The sequence below is a fragment of the Lichenostomus cassidix genome, chromosome 7 (genome assembly GCF_008360975.1).
Source record: "Lichenostomus cassidix isolate B80296 chromosome 7, HeHo_3.0, whole genome shotgun sequence".
Classification (NCBI taxonomy): Eukaryota; Metazoa; Chordata; class Aves; order Passeriformes; family Meliphagidae; genus Lichenostomus; species Lichenostomus cassidix.
This window is the reverse complement of record NC_139488.1, coordinates 34,855,914-34,879,652: the sequence shown is the minus strand read 5'-3', so window position 1 is coordinate 34,879,652 and position 23,739 is coordinate 34,855,914. Positions and strand designations below refer to the sequence as shown.

The 23,739-nt window shown below is 41.1% G+C and overlaps 1 long non-coding RNA gene across 1 annotated transcript; it reads right to left on the bottom strand.

Annotated features, from left to right (window-relative positions):
- Positions 1-7,358: 7,358 nt before the first annotated feature.
- On the bottom strand, positions 7,359-22,061 carry LOC146434942 (uncharacterized). The gene is made up of 2 exons (XR_014853555.1): positions 21,903-22,061; positions 7,359-8,913 (listed from the first exon to the last, which is right to left on the bottom strand). It is a non-coding gene; the product is annotated as an uncharacterized LOC146434942 (long non-coding RNA).
- Positions 22,062-23,739: the final 1,678 nt, after the last annotated feature.

Genomic DNA, 23,739 nt, shown 5'->3' with positions numbered 1-23,739 from the left:
AAAAAGTCATTTACCCAGTTAATTCTGTAACTATTGATTTCAGTGTAAACCCCTTCCTCTTTATAAGATTAATTTGGTTCTTCCCATGCCCCACAGAAAAATTCTGTGCCCAGAGAAAAGCTGCTATGAAAGGGATACAAATGAATCTACTTAGATAATTGTAATTCCAGTCAGACACTGGCACCATGTAGTTCATGTTTTATCATAAGAGACCAATTTCTAAGATTTAGCCATCAGTCTAAAGAGAACAAGACAGAATTTTACCCCTGGTACTGCAAAGAAGTCAGGGTTGACTCCAGTCAAAGAGATTGTACCTGCGAGTTGCAAGATCTTTGAATAAGAGGGAGTTTTTCCGAGTAAGAATAAAATCATCTGCATCAGTCCCGTGGTGCAAGTACTGATTTATCTATCAAGTGAGGACCTCTTGCCCCTTTGGTCCTTCGGTGATGGGTTTGGAAGGGTAACCAAGCCAGCAGCCATGAAACCCTGAGCACTGCATTACAAATGCCTGCCCTGCATTTGAGAAGAAACATCAAACAAAAACCTCACCAGTTTCATGTATTTTTGTAGTGGAATCACAGCAGAAGGATTTCCCCCTCCTCTTTTTTCTAATCAAAGACTGATTAATTAATTCTCATTATCTCCATCTCTGTCACAAAGATAGCATGGTGACACTGTCAGAAAGCTGTTGTAATTTGCCTCAGGCATGGCTGTAATTTGGTGGTGGTTGAAGTGATCACTCGCTATTTTTGTGGGTCTCATCACCCCCATGTCCACAAAAAACACTCCCAGACCAGAGCTGTGTGCTCCAGCAGGATGGAAATAGGTGGTGACACCAGTATGAGTCTCACTCTGCACAACCCTCAAATGAGAAGTGCTCAAGAGAACAACTCCCAGCCTCAGATATTCCCACAATTGAACCAAGGCAGCGTCAGAGCAAGTGAGGAAAGGAACCAGCTCAAAAAGGAAAAAAAAAAGCCCTTTTCCACAGTAAAATGTATTCAGGGAAAACTTCTCTGCAGCTGCTGCTATTGGGACAGAGGGAAGAGTGAATACAAACCCTCTCCCAGCAGACTTGCAGAGCAGCTTCCTCTGAAAGGACCACATCAGGAAACAGAGCTCACCACAGCCCATCAGGGTGAGCTGGGACACCACCACGGCTGTGGGAGGACCAGGAGGAAGGATCATTACTGGCAGTACGAGCTGAAAGCATCCATGGACAATTGGAACCACATGGCACAAATCCCCCTCCAACCCCAAGGTTAGCGCCGATCCAGCTTTCAACTCAGCGAGCTACACAAACCAGACGAGGTGCAGCGAACAATGGCTCATGAGGGTGTCCCAGTTTCCACCAACAATGTCAGCCACACTGCTGGTGACTCAACTTGTTTCCATCATATGCTCTTCAGAGTCGCCCCTGGCAGCCTTATTTTTCAGGCTCCTTTTCCAAGTGAACGTTATCCAACGGCAGCAGGATGAGTTGGCACCCAGCAAAAAGCTCCAAGTTCAGATCATACCTCACGATTCCAGGTTGGAGGGTTGCTCCTTCTCCTCCTCCCAACCCTTCTGGCTCAGTTTTGGTGCTCAGCTCAGAGCATGACATCTTCCCATACTGCTGTTCTGTAAGGCAAAAAGAATCAGCAATAGCCATATATAACATTAACAAAGAAATGGGCTAAAAATGTATATTTATCCTATATATACATGTACCTGCCTTTTATGCAGAGCTGTACTACATCATCTTTAGTGTAGAAGCAGCAAAGCACTCAGAGGAAATAAAATAAATAAATATCTGACCTCAGAGGAAAAAATCTTCTTTCTCAGTGTAACATACAGCAACTTGAAGTTAGCTCTCCCAGCATTATTTGTTTAATAGAAATATTTCCTGTACCACCTTCTTCTGGCAGAAAGTCAGAATTTGCATTTATATGAGGTAGTTTATCAAATATAACATACAGAAGTCTGTTAAGTACACATTGCATTTTGTTTGTGAGAAAATCTGTTTGTATTTAATGTAGTTTTTAAATTAACCTTAATGAAAGCTTCTGAAAATTGTTGTTCTAAGCATTTGAAATATGCAACAAGAACTGGTGGAAGACATAAACATGTTTTCCATTATATATTATCAGATAGTCCAAAATTACTACAAAAAGAATGTGGGACTATGTTAAATTAGAAAGATAAGCAAGCATTTAGTTAAAAGGCAAAGGTCTTTAGAAGAGTAAAGCATCTGACAGTTAACCCCAACATCTTATGATCTCCTACCAAGAGGAGGGCAGCACTCGCAGAATACAGTAGGGTGTTTTAACCACATCCATGGCTGAGAGGGAACAAAAAGGAAGTCATGTTTCACTGAAATTCTGTGGTGGATGTTTGTTCAGTCAATATTTAGAGAGTGGTAGCAGGGCCATGGCCAGTTTTAAAGATCTTATTCAACCAGTATCAAATATGGTTTGCCCACAGAGTTTATCATCTTTTGAAAAGAACCGACCTAAACATATGAACATTACAAATGGCCTTATAAAAAAAGAAAAGAAAAAAGTATAATCCCTTCAATTATCAAAATAGCATTTTTAATTGTCCTCTGCTCTCTGCTGATTTAATTTTGTCCTTTGACAGCCTGCTTTCTGTTGATAGTCACAAGGGTGGCTTTATGAAGAACATAATGTAGGGACCAAAAATCCCATTGGTATTATGGCTTTCTTCCCATCTTTTCCTCATATATCCAATTAAATGCATTATAAAGCATAAAAGGGCAGTGTGGAAAAATTGCCAAACAAGGACAGGCATCAACAGGACATTTAACATATCATGTGAGGAGTGAGGCAAGCGGCACCTAAGTAGCTCGTGGATGAGTTGTTGTGACAATAATCATTCAAAAAACAGCAATAAAACCATCACTGGTAATGATCAAGTAAGGGAAGGAAAATCTGACTAATGACTTTGTCTTACTATTCTGGTAACCCTTTGCATAGAGAAAACTCAGTCAAATCAGGTTTTAATCAGGGCGATATTTTTCTGGAAACTCTTCCTTCCCAACACATTCTGGCACTTAACCAGTGCTCGAATAACATTCCCACAGCAAGTCTCGAGTCAAGCTTCGTTTTCATAATCAACTGCTCTGGAAAACAGGGAAATCAAAGGGCTTTTCTCAGAATGCTGTTAACTTCTCTGAGATATAAAAAATGGGGTAATACCCAGTTAGCAACCACTGTTCTCGAGGTAAAAAATTCTGAGCTCTAGATACCAGAATTATGTACAAATCTGTCCAACATAAGGGCTACCTCCACTGAGCATCAAAAGCTGCTCTTTGACTTCCTTTCACTTATATTTTCTCACTAACACATTGGAAAATTGGATCATTTTCCATTTTATTTTGGAGCATAATATAGGCAGGTCAATCCAGCTGTCATCTAGGTCGCGGAATACTGGAAATCCTGTTTTGGATCACGTCCTCAGTGTCTTGTTTAAAGGGAATGATTTCCTATAACTGAGTTACAGATTGCTGTGCTCGTAGGGTGGTCACAGAACTCTGGCTCTGCTTTGCATTAAAAGTGGAATTTTTAATAGCCAGGGAGGAAGAAGGAGAAAGAATTGAGAAGTTGCAGTATGAAAATTTTGCAGTAGAGACCAACCCTAAATATCATGCAGGCCTGTTGCCTGTCATGTGCAGGGCTCCTTGGGTTCTTTTCAGTTCTATCAGACAAAGGGTGAGCTGGAAACAGAAAGTTTGGGACAGGGAGCTGCCCAAAGTCCTCCACCCTTTGGCTTTCCTGAGTTTTCTCAGAGTTTGTTAACCAGACATTTACAGCTGTGAGAAGCGATAGAACCTCTTGGATCCTGCAACTTCCACGTTAAGAGGACAGAAACCCTGAAAGCTCCAACATTTCATGATTTTGGCTTCCTAACTGAGCCTGGAAGGTTTAAAGGGCTTGCCTCAGTTTCCCACATCTGCAGGCTCCACACCATAGATGGGACGTGGGACGAACAGAGCTGTTGCAGGAATGCTGAGAAGCCAGACTGGGCGAGGGGAAAACGTCAGAACAATAGCAAAGAGCTTGGGGACATCTTCCACAAATAAGAAAGTTCTTGGCATACACAACAGCCAGGCTTAGGAAAGTTTTCTGAGCCTTTCCTAAATAGCTAAAGGAGATTCTTTTTAGGCTTTTTTTTTTTTCATTTTCAGAGCTGGAATGAACAGAATTGCATATTCTTTGGACGCTGTGGGGAGAGAGATGGAACCAAGCTTTTGTGGATAGGCCAAAAGATAATTAAGGCAATTATATAATGTAAAGGAATATGTTATGCTACTCCTAAAGGAGGACTTTTGGCCAGATAGAACTGATGAAAAATATTTATTTTCTTCTTTTGGCATTAATTGTACTAGTAGGCAGTATTAGGAACACTTATCAGTATTCATCTATGGTATTTAGGGTGGCATTTTTATTATTTTTAGTGAAGATTTTTTTTTCACATGTTAGTGCGACACCCATTTGTTTTAAGAAGATATTAGAGCCTGTCTAATGGCAGAGTGTGGAAAATAGAATGAACAGAGATTTGGGGCAACTTCAGGAAGATCTGGGGTTGCAACACTAAATCCAAACCAGTTTAATATAACGGGGAAAATTACCTGGGAAAAACACTGGAGCTGCAGGGTGACGGCCCATGACACAGAAAGGATACAGAGATCTCTGAGCAGGAAGCTATTTGGCAGCCTTTCTGCCTTAGCTGGCGGGGAGCAGCCGGGAGCTGATTTAGTCAGTGGGTAGGAGAGGCAGCTCCCAGCGAAGAGTTGAGAAAGCGAAGGCGGTCCCAGTGAACTATCAAGAAATACCGATGCGGAGTCATTATGTAACATTAGGGTCAGAACTGGAGATAAGAGGCTGATGCATCACAGCATTAGCAAACAGCCAGTGTTAATATGTTTGCATAGATAAGGCAGATTTGGCGTGGTGCGCGGGCATAAAAACGAGGAGCCAACACGAGCTGAAACGGAGCTCAGAGCACCACTGCCAAGAGATGTAATTCTTGTCTTCATCTCCTTTGAATATCAAGGTTTATTTAGTTTACAAACATATGGGTTTTCAAAGCTATTACAACTGTGACATCGATTTAGAAGCTACAGACATGCAAGAGGTTAAGATTAGAGCTGGCCAGGAATTTTCTTACAAAACAGAATTTTGCGTTTTAGCCAGGATTAGTTAAGACAACTGAGCCTTACAACATCATCCTGCCAGGTGAAAAAATGACTCACTTGACAAGCACAGTGCTGCTGGGATGAGTCCTTTTAAACTGTGTATTTACATAAACATTTATGGGGTGTTATGATTATTAAGAAAAGATGTGATAGGGAGAATTGCACCTTTCAATTGCTCAGGCAAGGGGAGGATATTTTGGGAGCCACTACTTTCCCTGGATTTGTTAAAGTGGTGAGGAAACTCTTGCTTCTCTGTACAATAGGGTAGGTTATGCCTTCATGCCATGCCCTATACCCACTGTAACCTGAGGTTTTTCAAAAGGGCATCAAAATTGAACGAGAGATATTTTATGTTTTAACTTAATTAAAACTGACATCTCAAAACCAAAATAAAAAAAAAAATAATAAGCAAGAAAAAGATTGTTTTACAAAAGAATTCTTTACTGGCTATGGAACAAATGCCCAAATATTAAAATTAGAGAATCACAGAATTATTTTGTTTGGAAAAGACCTCCAAGACCATCAAACCCAACCTCAATCCTACTACAACTACTAATAATGATAATGAACAACACATCTGTCCTTTTATCACACTAAAGCTCCTGCTACAAAAAGAGAAAAGCAGTAGAATCCTGTGCCAAATCATCACTACACTCTCAATCAAAGAATTTTGAACTTCAGCTCAATTCACTCAGACGCTGGGGATTATTTGGGCAGAACCCGAGATTACAAATCAAAGAGCCCTGAGCAGCACATGTATATGTTCCAGTTATGAAAGCTGCTTAATGATTAAAGTCATCTATGCTTAGAGGGAAAAAAAAAAAAAAAATAAAAAGCAAAACTGATGTTGAGATCTGAAAGTATGTCTGTGGATTGACAGGGCAGAGGTTAAATCCAGATGAGGGTCACTCAAGCCTGGTGTTAGTCTAAATGAGTACAGCATTAATGCTGAAAAATCCTGGCGCTGAGCTCACCACCTGTCTGCTGCAGAAATCCGAGGTTCAGCTCAAACTTGAGGTCTACTTGCATTTACAACACTTCTGTGCTGCTAACCAGGGGGGAGGCAGTAGATAGATCTGGCTGTTGTTTCAATCACTGCTGCTATCATTAAATTGCTTTTGTCTGCTGCCTTTTAAAAAGGCACCACTTCTCACTGCAAGTGCAACAGGATGCTTGTACTCTGAAAATATGAGAGAAGTTTCAGTGTAGCAGGGCTTGAAAATTATGAATCTTTTCAGGAAAACAGCACAACCTTTCTACTTCTCTTTTTTTTTTTTTTCTTTCCTTATAAATTTTTCTTTTACATTCTTATTTGCATTTTTTGCAAAAGAGTTCTGAAAAAGCTAAAGGAGAATTTCAAATTGTCAATCCTGGCAGTGTGGTCAATACAAACATTTCGGTCCTGATCTCAACTAGAAAAAAGTCTTACTGATTCAGAACTGAGCTTTGAGTAACATCAAAGGGTTAAAATAACCAGCACTCCAAGGAGAGAGGCATAGATCACTTGCAACACATATTCTATTATTTGCTGAAAACTTGTAGGGTGGATGTAAGCTCGTTATCATTCACCAAAAGATAAAATTTTGCAGCAGAAGGTACACACTTTGCAAGTGTAGAACAGCTAATCTCAGACCACTAATAGATTTAACCTTGTATATTCACAGATATTTAAAAGTGTTATGGTTTGAAGGTCAACTCCACTGTCTCCGAGTACAAGGAAAGCAAAGAAAGGAATAAAAATTAGAAAGAATTAATTCTTCAAAAAGTTTTTACAAATCAAAACCCTGCAGTTTCACACTGAGAACAAAAGAAGCATATTAAACACCAAAGTTTATCAAGACAAATTAGGTCCCAGTTTCAAATTTTCTTTAATCTTTTGCATCTGAACGTTTTTTTGCCTCATGCTGTTTTCCCTAGTTAAATGTTAAAATGAATTCTAGCCAATACCATTGACTTCCTCCCTTAAAAATATTGAGACACATAATAAAAAATTAATTACTTCCCCTAATTTCCGTGTGATTCTTTAAAAAGATGTAAAATTCATTTAAAGTAAGTGGTGACTTTGTCTTTGAAGATCACGACAATTAACATGGATCAAAGCTTAGGTTCTGTAACGATGATAGCTTATTAGCATAATGAAATTAACTTAGAGACAAGAATCTTTAATAGGTACAACAAAAACGCTTTAATAATACTTGAAGAAAATTATGTATTTGCTAGAAGTACAACAGTTTCAGACTTTCTATCCAATTAATAAGTTGTTAATTAACTCCTTTTCCAAACAATGTGCACTTTAAGTTAACATCTGCCCATTGGATAACACTTTCCAATGGTATTTTTTTTTAATATACTGTAGAACTGCAACGCTGTTTTACTGGGAATTCCTTGTAGGACTATTCTTATACTAGGGAAACAGGACCCAAATATAGTAATATGCTTTCTACAGCCAACCAATTAAAAAAAAAAGAGAAGGCTTCTTTCAGAGATGGGGAGGAGGAATGGGTAATTCCTTAATTCTGCCTGCATTGTTTGTGTGGAGTCTCAGATTTCTTTGCATTTTCAATGGAAATTATTTTCTGCAGTTTATATTCCCCTGCAAAATGGCTCTCTGCTGACTAGTGCCTTATATAGACCTGATTTGGGAGCAATTTTCATATCTTTTTAAAATATCTATTTATAGCTCCATGGTACGAGATTTTACAGTCTTGTTTTATAAGATTGTAAATCAATATCTATTGGTTTTGAAGATACAGAGAGGGAAGGTTGTTCACGAAATAGAACCTTGTGTACGAAAAGAGTATTTTTGTAGACTTTGCTTCGTAGCGCAGAATAAAAAAGGTTTTCAGCACTTGAATTTTTCATTAAAATGACACTTTTTTTTTAGGTGCTTCTGCCTATGGAGGGGTGTGGGGATCAAAAATTTCACAGAGCGTTTTCCAAGTGGATTTGGAGAACACACGTGATTGTGAACTGCCTGGGCTGCTCAGGCCAGAGATGGAACCATTAAAGAGGCCTGATTTGAAACAAATGAGTTATTATATTCTATTGGGTCAAGGATTCATGTTTTAATAAATCCCTAATTACAGTAACTTTTCATTTAATCTGGCAAATTCTAAGCAAGTTAAGAATTTATGAGAGTTGGAATCAGCAATAAAAAATATGCCTGTCTGCCATTGTGCTCAGGGCCACACAGGTTGAACTCATTTTGAGGAGCTTGGAAGCCAGAAATGTATCTCCTGAGCAAGGCACTGTGACATTATTACATCTATATATATGTATAAAATAGTATTAGGTATGTATAAAATAATATTGTGCATGTATAAATTATATTGTGCGTGTATAAAATAATATCGTGAATGTATAAAATGCTTTGTATATTAAATTATGCATAAAATTGTATATAGAATTGTTATGTTATCTTCATTATTAATAATAACCTGGAAAGCCTTCGTTCCCTTTTTTTCAGAAATAAGAAAAGAAATAACCAAAATCAACCAAATCCCCAGCATAACCATGAAAGCAATTTTGAGGTGTTTTTTTTTCCTTGGCAAACTTTTCTACCACAAACCTGTGACTGCACAAAGCTTTTTATGCACCATCCAGCCAGAACTCTTCCAGTCACTACTGGCTGAGCTCAGGATTTCTATTTCTGATCATGTTTGGCGCTGGCCAGGCTCCTCTCAGCTCCTGGTTTGGTGCTGTCAGAGTACAGACACCTTTGAAAAAAACCCAGAATTGAGTATTATTGAACATTTTCTCATGAAATTTTAGAGTTAGAATTTTAGCATTAAGATTTGCTGATTCAACACCACCTTGACTGCATCTCTACCAGTCAGAGGCAAACTTTTTCTCCTCTAGGAAAACACCTTTATGGGAATTAACTAAATAATACTCAGCACACAGGTGTAGCACAGGCTTTACCATCCACTGAAACACCTTTTTCTGTGGGATTGAAACAAGGTGCCACCAATAACTCACATGGAAACTGCATGGCAGTGGAAGGAAATCAAGGAAACTGCTGTTTTCTGCACACAAACAGGCAATATGTCTGCTTTTCCAAAGTTTGTGGACTCTTCACTGAACATAATTATGCAAAGTCCTGTGAATTATATCTGTAACTGGCTGAAATTCCCTTTTTTGTTGTTGTTTTGAAAGTTGCTGGGACGGTTTTGGTTGGTTGGGGATCTTTGTATTGCGAATCAGAACTGATAATTTTTCAAAACTTCTCCCAAAATATCAAACGCTGAAAATCCTTGCTTAGAAACAAAATAGAGCAAGAGCTGAGCCCTGCAAGCCACTCTCTGGGGCCTGAGGTGCCCAAGAGCAATGGGGACAGCACAAGGGACATTGGTTGGGTCCCAGTTTGCTCAACAGCTTCCAGATCTGCCTTGTTCCCTGTCTCTGGGGCAATTCTGCCATCAAAATTCCCGCAGGGATTAGCAATACGAGGACCCCTGCAGGCAGAAGGTTCTTCCCAGAGGAGGCTGACCCAACCCTGGCAGGATCTGGGGAGGTCCCCATTCCCTGGGAAGGTCCCCATTCATGCCCAGCTGAGCTCTCCATGAACTGAGTTCACCCACTTCCAGCAGAATCATTCTAAAAACAAAGACACTTCCTCTAAACTACTGGATTTTGGCACACCAGGGTTTTTTTGAGGTAAAACATTTCCAAATTGTAAATCCATCAGATAATTCCCCAGTTCCAAGTTCCTTGGTATCCAAGAAACATGATACAACCTTGGCTGGGAAGTGCAGTTGAAAGAACATCATCACCTATTGCCTTTCCTGCATACTTCCATTGCATACCTATTTTTCCCTGGATGACTCCCAAGATGAGAAAAGTCTCTCTCCTTGCTCAACAAAATCCAGTCTTTTAGCTGTACAGGATACTGAGTGCAGGCCAGAAACACACAGGTTCTTCTAAATAAGACATTATTATTCTTTACGGGAGGAAAAAAGAGATCAGGCTCATCTCTAAGCTAAGAAATGCACTTACTGTTCCAAATTTTGAGTCAATATTCAGAGTTAGTTTATACATAAGGCTCTAGTGGAGATTGATACAACGCCAGAAGACACAAAATTCTCATTTTTAGTGAATGACCACCATGCAGAGTTGCCAGCCGTGAATTTCCTTTATGATAACAGAGAGCTTGCCAGGAAAACCCTCAGTACAAAAATGGTGCTGATAAACACATCGATTTAGAGATAACCAGTACAGCACTCCCATTGTTCACACATGGTTTCATTTTTTGGTCAGCAGAATATATTTCCCTTGCCCAACTTCTCCTTCCAACAAGGTATTTCAGCTTTTTTCCTGCTTTGGAAACAGAAAATTCTATGACTAAATCAGGGTTGCACGATTTAGGTTGGCCTGATTGGACACACACAAAACACCAGGACTTGGCTGTTGAGAAATGGTGATGTAGCAGGTTTTTGAAATTATATAATAGCTTTCTTCATCCATCCTATTCCAAATTATCTCCATAAAATTAAAAAAAAAACAAAGTGGGTCTATTTTTCATTGATTATTCCCTTTGAAACATCACCTTTGCCCATCAGTGTGATGGTGTTAGTCCCAGCTTTCTGTGATTTCTCTCAGTTGTGCCCTGGATTTGGGATTCTCTTGATGGCCCTGTTCTTTCAGTGATGCTGTTCCTGTCTGCTTGCAGAATAATTTCTCTTTCACACTTCATTTGCATGTTTTTCTCACTGCATGGGAAAAAACCCCAAACAAGCACAAGTTTCCTTGTCTCCAGCTTCACAACTGAGCAAAACATACATTCCCCTTCTTTCCCATTCCCCCTACCCTGCTGTAGGGTTGGAAATGTTGCTTCAGACGTTCGTGTGCAGCACTGTGGAAAACCATGAGCAAAAATCCTGGCTGTGAATTGGGAAAGTCTGAGCTGAATCCCTTTGGATAATGACTTGAGGGTCACATTGCACTAAAAGGACAGAAGCTACCCAGGCTTCAGGTAAAGCCATAATTCCATCTTTTTCAATTCATATTGGTTTAAAACATTGAAGTTTTACTTGCAGGTTTGGTTAAGTACCAACTAAATTCCACCTTTTTAAACAGGAAGTTCTCTTCAGTGCTTTTGCCTTCATTGAAAAGGACTTCTTAAATCTCAAGGGCAACATGACAGACAAACTGACTCAAAGAGCTCCATGGTGGGGTCACCCCAATTAGGGTGATTTTACTCACCACTTGAAATTTAACTCTTTCTCCATGCAAATGTTGCATCACACACTGAAAACTTCAAGGCAGAAATCACTTTAGAAATTTACATCACCTGTTTAAGAAAAAAAACAATCTAGAAGCTAAGTTATAACGGAGGTGTTCCTGCCCATAACCAGAATTATGCTGTGGCTCTGGCAGTGATGCTTTGCCCACTGTCATTTAAAAACAGGTTGAGAAATGAAGGACATAACTATGAAAACAGATATTGTCAGAAACATTGCCTGATTCCTCTTTTATAAACCTTAAGCATCCAGTCTGAGCAGAGAATAAAATCATGGCACATCCTGAGCTGGAAGGACTCACAAGGATCATTGAATCCAACTCCTGTCCCTGCACAGACACTCCAACAATCCCACCCTGTGCATCCCTGGAAGTGCTGTCCAAATGATCCTGGAGCTCTGGCAGTCTTGGGTCTGTGACCATTCCTTGGGGAGCTGTTCAGTGCCCAACCATCCTCTGGGGGAAGAACTTTTCCCTGATACCCAACCTAATCCTCCCCTGACACAACTTCAGGCCATTCCCTCTGGTCCTGTCACTGTCACCAGGGTAAGGAGATTGCCAACTGCCCCTTCTCTTCCCCTCCTGAGAAAGCTGTAGACCAGGATGAGTCTCCCCTCAGTCTCCTCTTCCCCAGACTGAACAAACCTGGTTAACCCAGCCACTCCTCCTGTGTCTTCCCCTTCTTCTTTCACCATTTTTGCAGCCTGAGTTTCACAGCTTAGGGTTTCAGGGTCCTGCTCAGCTATTTTTATTTGTAATTTGTATTATACCAGCAAGAAAAGGCAGCAAGAGGTGCTCCTTGTGCACCTTTGCTGCTGAGTTCCAGCCCAGCCACAGCCCACAGCATTGCCCTGCTCCTCTTGGCCCTCATTACCAAGCACTCAGCATTCTCACCCCGCTTGTCTGCTCTTTAATAAGAAATAAACTTGTTTGTTTATTTTATACCTATTTAACTTGTCATTTAAGATTTGCAGAATGCCATCAATCTCTGCCTCAGCACGCTGACCTCACTTTAATTGGTGGGGCTCTAAATTCTGCACAGATGTTATTACTGTGAATTTAACTTTATATAGCAAGAAATTCGGGGCTGCCATATGCTGTCTTTTATGAGCTTGCAGTTTGCAATGAATATCCATGACTAATGCTTGTGACCCAGGTAAGCCTGTGATTAGGGAAGGTAAAAAGTTTACCAAACTTTATTGCAGCACTTTCAGTAATTTCACCGACAACTAATGAACAAATCTCCCCTGCCTCTGCGTTGGTACAAAAAAATTGCTTAGCTCTTCTTAATATATCTGTCAACATCTACTGCCATTCTGGGACTCTCATGAGTCAGCCAAAATTCTCTACATTCATAGATTGCATATCAGAGGGGATAAGATGATTTCCTCTGATATCCAGCATAAATCAGAGCTTTTAATGTTTTTTCTAGTGGTTTCTAGTTGTGCTTGGGCGGTTGGCTTCATTTGTTGAATAAACTGGGGCAAAACTTTCTGAAGGTTAGTAGGATTTAGCCAGGTGCTAAAATTCAAACACATCTATTAAGTCTAGACAGAAGTAGAATAACCAGAGATACGTGGAAACTTAGGAAAAAACTTTATGAACTCTGATCTATCTTAAACTTATTATATTTCATTCCACCTAACAGAATAGCTTCAGTTTAGCTGAAGCTCCAGGAAAACCTGTTCACTGTTAGTGAACCTCGTGGTCTAAAGGCCAGGGAGAAGAAAACATTATTTCAGCTAAAGGGAAAGCTGTAGAGACAAAAAGTAGGAAAAAGTAAAAGCCAGTGGGTTTGAATTAGTCATACACATATTTGCAATGCAAAGTAGGTGAAAACCTTCAATCAACAGAGAACTGAGGGTGTGGTGCCTCCTCACTGCAGAAATGGAGTCAGAAAACCTCACTTATCCCAAGACAGAATATTCAAGTTTTCAAAAGTGATTACTTGGGGTGCAGCAGCAGGTAGAGGCACCTGTAGATCAGAAGTCCTTGCTCAGTGGTATTTCCATGTCTCAGCCTTACCCCTGCTAAATACTTTGTTCAGCCATCAGCTGAAAATAATAAATTCCTTCTCACTGTCACAAAGTGTATCACAGACAGAAGCACAGAAAAAAACCTGAAAATATTACTAAGTCTGAAGCACCACAAAGTTAAAGTTGCTGGTTCATAAGCAAGAATATGTTTGCAGCAGGTCCTGTGTTCCCAGCAGCTCTGTTCACATCTACAGAGTCAGCTCATGAAACAGGAATCAGAGCATTGCTCTCATGAGTCACTCTGCTTGGAAACCTTTATATATTTTTAAAAAAAATAAAATCCCCAATCAAAAAACCCCCATGTGTTAAAAGTATCTTAGCCAAGCATGTTATTTCTCTTAAATATACAACAAAACACAACCGTCCTCAAGGTAAATGTCCTCTGTTTTATTACTTTAGATCACTTTTCAGTGCTGTAATCATGTCATTAGGATTGCAATTCCTGGCTCCAAAAGAAATAACCACCTAGCTATAAAATTCTGGTTTCCCAGTCTATTTTGAGGGGACAACCAGAGTTCAGTGGGTCTGAGCCCCTACCACTGAAACCGATGGCAGGAGGTTCAAGTCCTCCTCATAGTCCATGGTGTATCCCAAGGAGAATTTTTTTTTTTTTCTCAGCTGCAGTTTCTAACAGATGTTCAGGCAGCTCATGTCATTTTTCTGAACTGAATTAGAGGGCTGTGTCAGGAAAAAAGTGTGGACAGTCTGTGTCACCCACAGATGCACCAGCAACATTCCAGCTGGTACCACTGGGGGCTTCTGTGTTTCTGGGGTTTTCTTTTGCAGCCTAAAAAAAATTGAAACTTGGAAAAAGGGAAGTTTCTTCATTTGGCTTTTAGGCGGAAATTATTTGAACGATAAATCGTTGAAATCAGTCTTCTACAGGTATGCATGGGGCCACCAGAGTGATTCCAAGGATCTTAACTTTTCCTCTGAGGTTTTGTACCTTAGTGTGCAATATCCTTAAGAATAGGAGCTCAAAACCTTTGGTTTCAGCCTATTATAGCTAGAACAGGCTTACAGTGTGGGAATTCCATACTTCATATTTCATAACATATTGTAATGCACTATATTTTATTTTCACTACCTCTGGAGCCAGGAAGGTTGCATCTGTCACAAGTAACTTCTGTAAAAAATAGGATAATGGAGAATAACAAAGAATAACAAAAATTATTTCACACTTAGAGGCCTCTCCCTGCAACAACAGCATTCATCAATAATGGTAACAGCAAGTGGCAGCAAGACAGAAATGTCCTTAAACTACCTTTATTTGTCTCCACACTGTTTTCTTGTCCCATCCTGCAGACAAGGTTTGGATCTGCCTGGTGGGAAGGTGCCCTCCCAGGTGGCCCAGATGTGTGCAAAAACTACACTAACAAGTGTTAAATACCATGTCCATAGACCAAATCAGCTCAGCAGAACCCCAAGAGATGCTCAAAGCTACTTTTAATCCTGAGCACCTCAGCTCCTGCTGGTCTTGACAGGCCTGACCTACCATGGATGTGCAAACTGGGACTCCAGTGGCCCTAAAATAATAATTTATTTATTCATTCTTTTTTAAGAACAAGATTGCAGGTATGAGGTGACACTTAATCCCCTTTCAAGGTAATTTTTAGCCCTCCTCTATATGTTTGCTGTGTTTCCTGAGGTCAAATCAGTGGCAGCTTTAATTGCGCTTACAAGGAATGCTGCTAAAATGGGCACAAAGTCCTAAACTCAATGTTTTCTTCATTATTTTGCAACTTTGGGAGCCTGCCAACATCGTTGCGAGATTTGGCATGCACTTACCTGGAAAGAATGAGGCTTAATATTTCATTTCAGCCTTGCAAGGTTTTCTCCTCCCGCCAAAAAAAGAGCAAGCAGAGGAATCAGAAACACAAGCAAAGGGCAAGGCTGGTTCCTCTGGTATGGATGGATCCACATGGCTCTGCAAGATTTTGGGGAACTTTCCTGGAAATGAAGAGCAGCTCCACCACAAGTTGCTGCACCTTTAGCAGCTGCTTCTCCACCCTGAAAATTTGTTTGCACAGGGAATATTTTTACCTCCTCCTTCCTAGGGCTGGATTGGTAGGTCACAGAGTCATTAAGGTTGGAAAAGACCTCTAAGATCATCAAGTCCAAAAATTAAGAGGTGAGAGGTTTGTCATGCCTGGAGGTGTGAACTGCAAAGGCCAAGCTGAGAGCCTCACCTGCAGCCTTAAAGCCAGAACTGTTTAACTCCTGCTTTAGACCTTTAATACAGAAAATAATCCTCAGACAGCTGTTACTTGGTGCTTGGAGCCCATAGATTACCTTGTGTTGACTATTTTAATGTAAAATGTTTTAACAGCCCCAAAAAGGGGTGGAAATAAAGGTTACAACCATCCACATCCCACAAGAGCTGCTGTCCACCATAGAACTATCCAAGTTGTTATTTCCTTGGCATGTCAAGGCCAGGTTGGGAGCAACTTGATCTAGTGGAAGATGTCCCAGCCATGGCAGGCAGGTAGGAACAAGATGTGCTTTAAGGTTCTTTGCAACCCAAACCATTCTGGGATTCTGTGAAGTCAAGCTTCTGCTTTCCTGGATTACATCAACAAAGATTCAACTCACTCATGTTAAGTGAAGGTTTTCCTTTTGCTGGTTTAAAATAAAGGCTCCCTGCAAGGGCTCCCTTACCCCTGACTCAAGCTAAAATCATCTACCAGGCCTACAATTTAAGCAAGACTATGTCAGAGCCCTTCTGTGGATCTGGTTGTCCCTCTGCAGCCACCCCACAGAAAGGCTTCAGCTATTTGGGAAATAAAGCACTGTTTGCTGGGAATAAGGATGTCAGTGCTTCCAAAGGAAATGTCTCAGAATATTTTGGTTTAATATTGCTAGGTCAATGACGCTGGTAGGAAATGGGAAAAGGTAAAAGCTCTGTGAGGCATGTAAAGTGAGCATTGCCAAGGAATGGAGTGTGACAGTGGGGACAGGCTGTGTGCCAGCAGAGGGGGTGGCACAAAACATTCCCTAAGGACCTGGAGCTCTTCTGGCACTCCCGACCCGAGGAGTTAAACTTTGCTGTTCATCTCTGCAGTACAAATCCGTAGCTCTTTGACAGAATCCTGTAAAAGTAAATCAGCATAAGTGAGGCCAGACCGTGGCAATCCTGCAGGACCAACGCTGGGAAAAAGGGCTGGGAGAGCAGAGAGCAGCAGCTCCCAACGCGCTGGTGGCAGAGCACGGAGTCAGCCAGGGAGCAGCTGGGAGGCAGCCAGATGGGCAATGAAAGGGGCACAGCCAGCGCCTCAAAAAAATAGCTTTTTAATTGTAGGAAATTTTGCAAGACATAAAGTTGAATTATTTTCATTTTTGCTCCGGCAGCAGAAATGTAAATGCTGCCGTTTGCACAGAGAGGGTTTTTTTTTTTTTTTTTTAAGTTGTTGTTGAGAGGCTGCACTTAAAAAGGGGCTGGTATTAATCATCTCTACGTCAGGCAAGTTTAAAGGGGCACAGCAGCCACTTCCTTGCAGGAGCTGATGGACAGGGGTCTATTTTGCTGGCTGGTGTTTTTTTCAGAGCTGGTATCAAATGGGTCCACGTGGCATGAACAGAACATAGCTCCAGATGGGAGAGCAGCTCCCATCTCTTGCAGAGTAAATCTGCTGTTTGAGACGATATTCTATGACTGAAATTTTATACATATGACTTTGTTGGAGCTGGGATCTCTTCCTTTGAAAATGTGCTACAATAATAATTGCATTTACCAGTTGCCAGTCCTTCTCGCAAAACGTGGGGTTTTTTTTTTTGTTTTTTTTTTTTTGTTCGGATTGTGAAATTAATTGTCTCTAGCTAATATAATTAAAAACAAACACTTCGGATTTCAGCGGAGGGAGAGAGGAAGGGAGAAAGAAGAGAAAAAAAAATAAAAAGCAAACTGCAGCAGCCCTGATTTTCTATTGACAACAAGAAAGCTCTGCCATCCCTGAACTGTTTAATTATTGAAATGAACTGTAACAGTACACTGGATTGTTGCCGAGGTCACCGAGTAGTACTGGATGTCAAGAGGAAAGCAGCAGCTCCAAGAGCCCTGCAACGCCCCAGGCTCCGGGTGAAATCCCACACACTTTTTCTCAAGCATTCAGGCTCTGATAGGTATCCCGATAGCGCAGCCGATTTGCTGCTCTTGCAGAGGTCCAACGGTGCTTGCTTGTTTTAAGAGGAGCCAAACTATGCTCTGGTGACCACCGTGACGCTGTGATTCCCATGCCCTATCGCATTCCTCTTTCTCAGATCCCAGGCATTTTTTTTTTCCCCTACGTGCAGTCCAGGATGTAGACAAATGAATTCCAAGTGACCTATGTGGGGGTGGACTCTTTGGAAACAAACAACAAAAATAAGATATCTCCTGTCCTCACTTTTTCATTTGCTCGTTCCCTGGATACAGTTTATTCGTGGCAATGAAATACACATTGTGTCTCTGGAGTTAGATCTAGCAGCAACATCTTTACCACCCCCTAACCTTGGCTTTTTTATTTTTTTTTCCTTTTTTTTTTTCTTTTCTTTTCCTGATTTCCTATTTAAGTCTTTACAAAAGACATCTTGTTTAACATTATCTGCTCCTTTGGAAGTCAGGCTGCCCTTTAAAGCCTATCATATCAAGGCTTGTTATTGATTTAAACAATGTTTTTTTACTGGAAAAAAGTTTAGGAAACTGGAAGTTTTGTAAAAAATTCTTGTACGTATCTGCACTGGCAGGAGGATCTGCTGGACAAATAATCACTGTTTTCAGGAAAAGGGAAAAACTTCTTTTGAGTCTTTCATAGTGAAGAAAATCCCGTCGATACAAAAACTGCTAAAAAGAAATAAAACTGCAGTTGAGGAACAGACAATAAACATTTCAGATTGCTTTATGGCACACTATTACAGGCAACTATCTTGCTTAAGTAGGCATAACATTTTTCCCAGTATATATTTAAGGTTTTTTTATGGGGTGGATTAACAGCAGGGAAACATAGCTCTTAAAGGGAGGGGAGAAATAATTTCTGCCATGCCAGTGGCCTGATAGGTCACCAAAAAATCTTTTAAAGAAGACTTTTGGGATCAGTTCAGCACTGGGGAGGCTGCCCTGGTTCCCAAAATCATTGCTGGGACACCTGAGGAAGATGCAGCTCTGCAATCAGGTGAGAGCAGCACTGAAAGAGATTCCTGCTGGCAGACTTTGCTCCTCTCCCAGCACTCTTGGAGTGTCAGGGTCAGCCTGCCTTCCTCACCAGAGCCCCTGGCTGGATTTAGGGGCAGATCTGAGGCTGTTTGGGGCCACCACAGCCCCTCCATGGACCTCAGCCACACTCCAGAGCAGCTCTCGAGGACAGCCAGCTCTGCAGTGACATCTCCTTCCAGGCTGCCAGCTCCTGCCAGCTTGAAACAATGGGACAGAGAATAATGGGAAGAGAACAGCATTGTGCTGGATTCCCTTTGGCTTCGTTAGGATTAGTGACGTCCTTCAGCGCTGGGTGCTGCAGAGCTCTCCTGGCTGTGCACAAAGCTGAGCCCAATGTGCCAAAATCCTGCCTGGCAGAGGCTGCTCTGCACTTCTCCCCTGCCCCTTGCTGACAGCACAGGGCAGTGGGGTGGGTTTGCCAGCTCACAGAATCCCAGAAAGGTTTGGGGTGGAAGGGATCTTAAAGCCCATCTCATTCCATCCCCTGCCATCCAGGGACACCTCCCGCTATCCCAGGCTGCTTAAACCCCATCCAACCCAGCCTTGGACACTTCCAGGGATCCAGGGGCAGCCACAGCTTCTCTGGGCACCCTGTGCCAGGGCCTCAAACCCTCCCAGTCAGGAATAATTCCTTTCTAACATCTCATCTAACTGCTCTCTGTCAGTATAAAACCATTCCCCCTTGTCCCATCACTCTGTGCCCGTGTGAAAAGTTGCTCTCCAAATATTTAGATAATTTTTTAGCAGTCCAAAGGAAATGAGAGAAAACTGATTTTTATTGTTCCCCATGGAGTAACAACTTGCCCTGTTCCCCAGTTTGCTTTTACCTCCTTGGAAACACACACTATTTACTCCAGATGCTCCCACCAGTGGCTGGGTCCTCATGGGACCTCCTTCACCTTCCCTGGAACAAGCAGAGTTTCCACAGAGGCAGAGGAGCTGATCTCTGAGTAAATTATGTGCCCTGAACAAAGTAATTTAACAGTTCATTCCCCCAGGTAGCCAATGACCACTGTAAGTCCATGTTACTTAATTTGATAGTTAACCTTTGAAAGGCACCAGTCATTTTTAGATTAATTTTTTTTTAACTTAAAAATTAGTAAGCAATTTCCTTCTGGTTAGTTTTTATTTTTATTCATTTTTTATTCGTTCTTTTTATTCGTTTTCCCACATATTTCCAGTGGTCACCTCATCTACTAAATTTGTTCATCCTTTTCAATGCATCATTTTGTGAGTCAGAGGTAGGGGGGAAGAGGAAGAGTTGCTAAGAAATTGGAAAACATTTTAAAGTAGGTAAGATTAAGTGTTTGTGCCATAGTTTACAATTATAATAAAATAAATCTAGAAACTATTTCATGTATGAGAGCATGTGCATTAGAAAACATATTTCTGTAACAGATAACCATCTCCTGAACACTAGAATGTTGGTAATTTGTCAGTTTTTCTTTTAATTAAAACTGTGAATATAGTTCATGCTCTGTTTGATTCAGTGTCAACATTTTGGATGGGGGCTAAAACTGATTTCCTCTTAAATCTTTGCATTGCTCAGGACAACTGATGAAGTGTGCCTTAACATTAAGCTCACGAACCCATGAGGTTTGCCTGTTTCAAGATCAGTAAATCAAGAGATATTAGAGCAACAGCCCTGATAAGACTCAAGATTTCTAACACTTCTGTAAATGCTCTCTTTACCAAAACTGCATCCATTTTTCCTCTCAGACAACCTGTTTTAATTCATTGCATCATTACCAAGCTGGTCCACTGTAAGATGAATTAAAATTATGCTAGTTAAGAATTCGATTCTGAATATTTTTCTCAATGCAGCCCATGAAACATTTGAAGTATTTAATTTTTTTTTCTTAACAACAGAAAAATCTGCCTGGTGTTTCTCTAAATATTTTTGAAAATATTTTCTTTTTTTACATTTTCAGTCTTTCTTTATGAAAATATGAAAACTTTCATGGTATGGTTTGGAAAGGACATTAAAATCATCCAGTGCCACCCCCTGCCATGGCAGGGACACCTTCCACTGTCCCAGGTTGTTCCAAGCCCTGTCCAACCTGGCTTGGACACTTCCAGGGATCCAGGGGCAGCCACAGCTTCTCTGGACACCCTTAACCAAGGCCTCAGCACCCTCACAGGAAATGATTTTATTCCACATAGCCAACCTTAATTTCTCCTTTTTCAGTTTGAACCCAGCACTCTGTGTCCTGTCACTACATTCTTGATGAAAAGTCCCAGATCTGGGTAGTTTGGAGCCCAGCCCTCGTGCTTGCCACACAGAGAGTGGAAAGAACCATCACATTTCTCAAAAACACTCACATCTCACCATATTTAGCTACAAGCCCCAGTTCCTTCCACCTTGCTTATTTTAACAAATACTCGTGGCACTCAATAAAATTAAAACATCAGTGAACAAAACAGATCCATATGAATTTTTCCTCAGGGATTAGGCATGGAGAGGAAGCACATCTGGTACAGGAGAGTCGTGTTGCTAACTATGCTCAACTGCTCCACTGATAGGTGAGTACAGTGATAATCTCATTCATCTGCAATGTACCTGAATGCTTCTTGGGTCAAAGCCTGGGAAAGGCAAAGGAAAAGACTGAAAAGTGAGAAGGTCCACTTTTCAGAAAAAGAAAAAGATGGCAACTTTCAGGTGTAATCACCACGGCAGTGAGGTACTCAGCTCCCTGGGAATTACCTCAAGACAAACATGGTGAGAATTACTTTGGAGAGGATGTGAGGAAAAGCAAACCCTGAGAAAGAGGAGCAGATGCATCTTTGGAGCTCAGTATTCCTCATGCCTCTAACTTCACATGCCCTTTACACAGCCTTCTACTAATTTTTCCACGCTGATAATCTATAGAACCTAATTACACGAAGTCTAAAAAAGCTCCTTCTACGAAAGGCATAATGCTGATATCTGAGTCACGAGCACAGTTAATGTAATCTAACACATATTGCGGGAACCTACTGCACACAGATATTACCAATTAGCACATGATTTTAACAATCAACATTCATGCAATTAATAGAACACTTCATATTCCTTCTAATTTTGAGCTCTGCATGAGCATATGTTATCATGACGGAATGTGGGATCATTTATTTATACTGGAAGCAAGGCACCACATAGAAAGCAGAGATGCTGAAAGTTAGCCTGAAAGTGAAATAGGCTCAGCTTTGCCTTGAGGAAAGAATATTATTGGTCTGACTTCTAAAAGCTGAACCTTTACCTTACCTTCTTGTTGATCCTTGCTGGTTGTGAACGTCTGGCAGGGAACCTTATCCTGATTACAGCTGGGGAATACAACAATCAGTTCATCAACAAGCACTTCTCTCTAAAATGGAAAACTATACCATAATCAAAACTCAAAAATATATATATATCTTGCTTAGATATTAATATATTTATATTCAAAGATAACAATAGCTGAACACCTCATTTTCCATAATGAATTTATTATTTTATTTTACTGTGAATGGCGAAGAATCACTGTACTTATAGGGTGGATCAAGGCCTGAGGCACATAGAGATTAAAACCAGATCCCCACAGCATTTAGCCACTCATATTAAATTCCATAAAATTTAGGCATTTGATACCTTTAGGATCCAATCCTGTCTATTTTTCTGGCAGCAGAGGAAGCAGAGTACCAAATGCCTGTTTCCCAGAGTGGTTACCAGCCTACCTTATGCATCTCTCTCTGCTTCCTCCTTGGTTCTGACATCAGTAAGTAGCAATGAAACCTTGCTTTAATTACTGAAACCATAGATGTGTTACTGGCTCATTAAGGAGACAAGATGCTTAGTCAAGAAGGTGTTTTTTACACGTAGACTGCAAGGACTCACACTGCACTGCCTCAGTGGCTGGAGCTGCTGCATTCCCTGTCTGTCTCTGAGAAGGATAACGTCAAAACATTGGGACTGTGCGAGCCTTCGCTCCAGAACATCCTCACATCTCCAGCTGCCTTCCTGCAGAGATGTCTCACACATGGTTCCTACCACTGAGGCCATTCCAGCAGACCTTCACTATCCAAACACAACCTCCAGGAGCTCCTGCAGGAGCTTGAGTGCACATGGGTCATGCCAGCATCACACCATGCTAACCTTCCCTTCAGTGTGGGAAACTCTCCCCTCTGATCCTGCTCTCATTAGATTTTGGAGAATGTGGCAAGGGTTGCTGTCACCAGGGAGTCCCTGTCCCCTTGCAATGGAAACTGGTGGCTGTCCCCTCTTTACCTTTCCAGTGGGTTAGGAACAGCATTTGATTCCCCTGGGCTTCTGCTCTGGGAAGAGCTCTAAGGCCAGCATGAGAAGGCTGCTGGTGCAGGGAATTCTCCCCAGCAGCAGGTACCAAAGCAGCTGTAGAGCTGCAGATGTAGACTCTAAATCATCATGTCTTTCCCTCTTTCAGGACAAGCTCCTGGGAGAATTTGGTTTACCACACATCTGACGTGTATTTATGAACAGGAGAAAAGCAGCGATTCTCTGGGTATAACTGTTTTCCTAAAAAGTGTCAGAGGAGTATTTATGTCTCCCATTGCTGTTTCCCCCCTTCACAGAAACATCACCTCTGGGGCTGCTGCTGTTTCAAACAAGGGCAGATTACAGCAATCTACAGGTTGGTAAAGAAAAAACATTTCACCTGTGGCTGCACCTCTCATGTTTATCCCAAGGGCTCTCCAACCCAATGTTGGTAAAACAGGGCAGTGAAGGCTCTCTGAAAGTCAGGGTCTGGTTGTGCAAGATGCACACGTGGAAATAAGGATGCACTTCATTCTGTCCATATTTCCGTGACCACCAGGGGAGATACACAGCTATAGACAAATAAAAGAGGGCAAAAAACGAAGGTCTCAAATTCAGTTTGCCCCAGGTAACTTCAGTAGTGGTAATAGAGCATCATGAGTGTCACTGGCAGGGAGGTAAGCTAAGCATAATGGTTTTTACACTGATTAAATATATTAGCAATGACCTTCCTGCCAAAAAGAAATCAAGAGTTACTTTTTTCCACCAATATCTTCAGTAAACTTCCATTTTTCTTAACCATTATTTTTACTGAAGGCTTTGCTGCACAAAG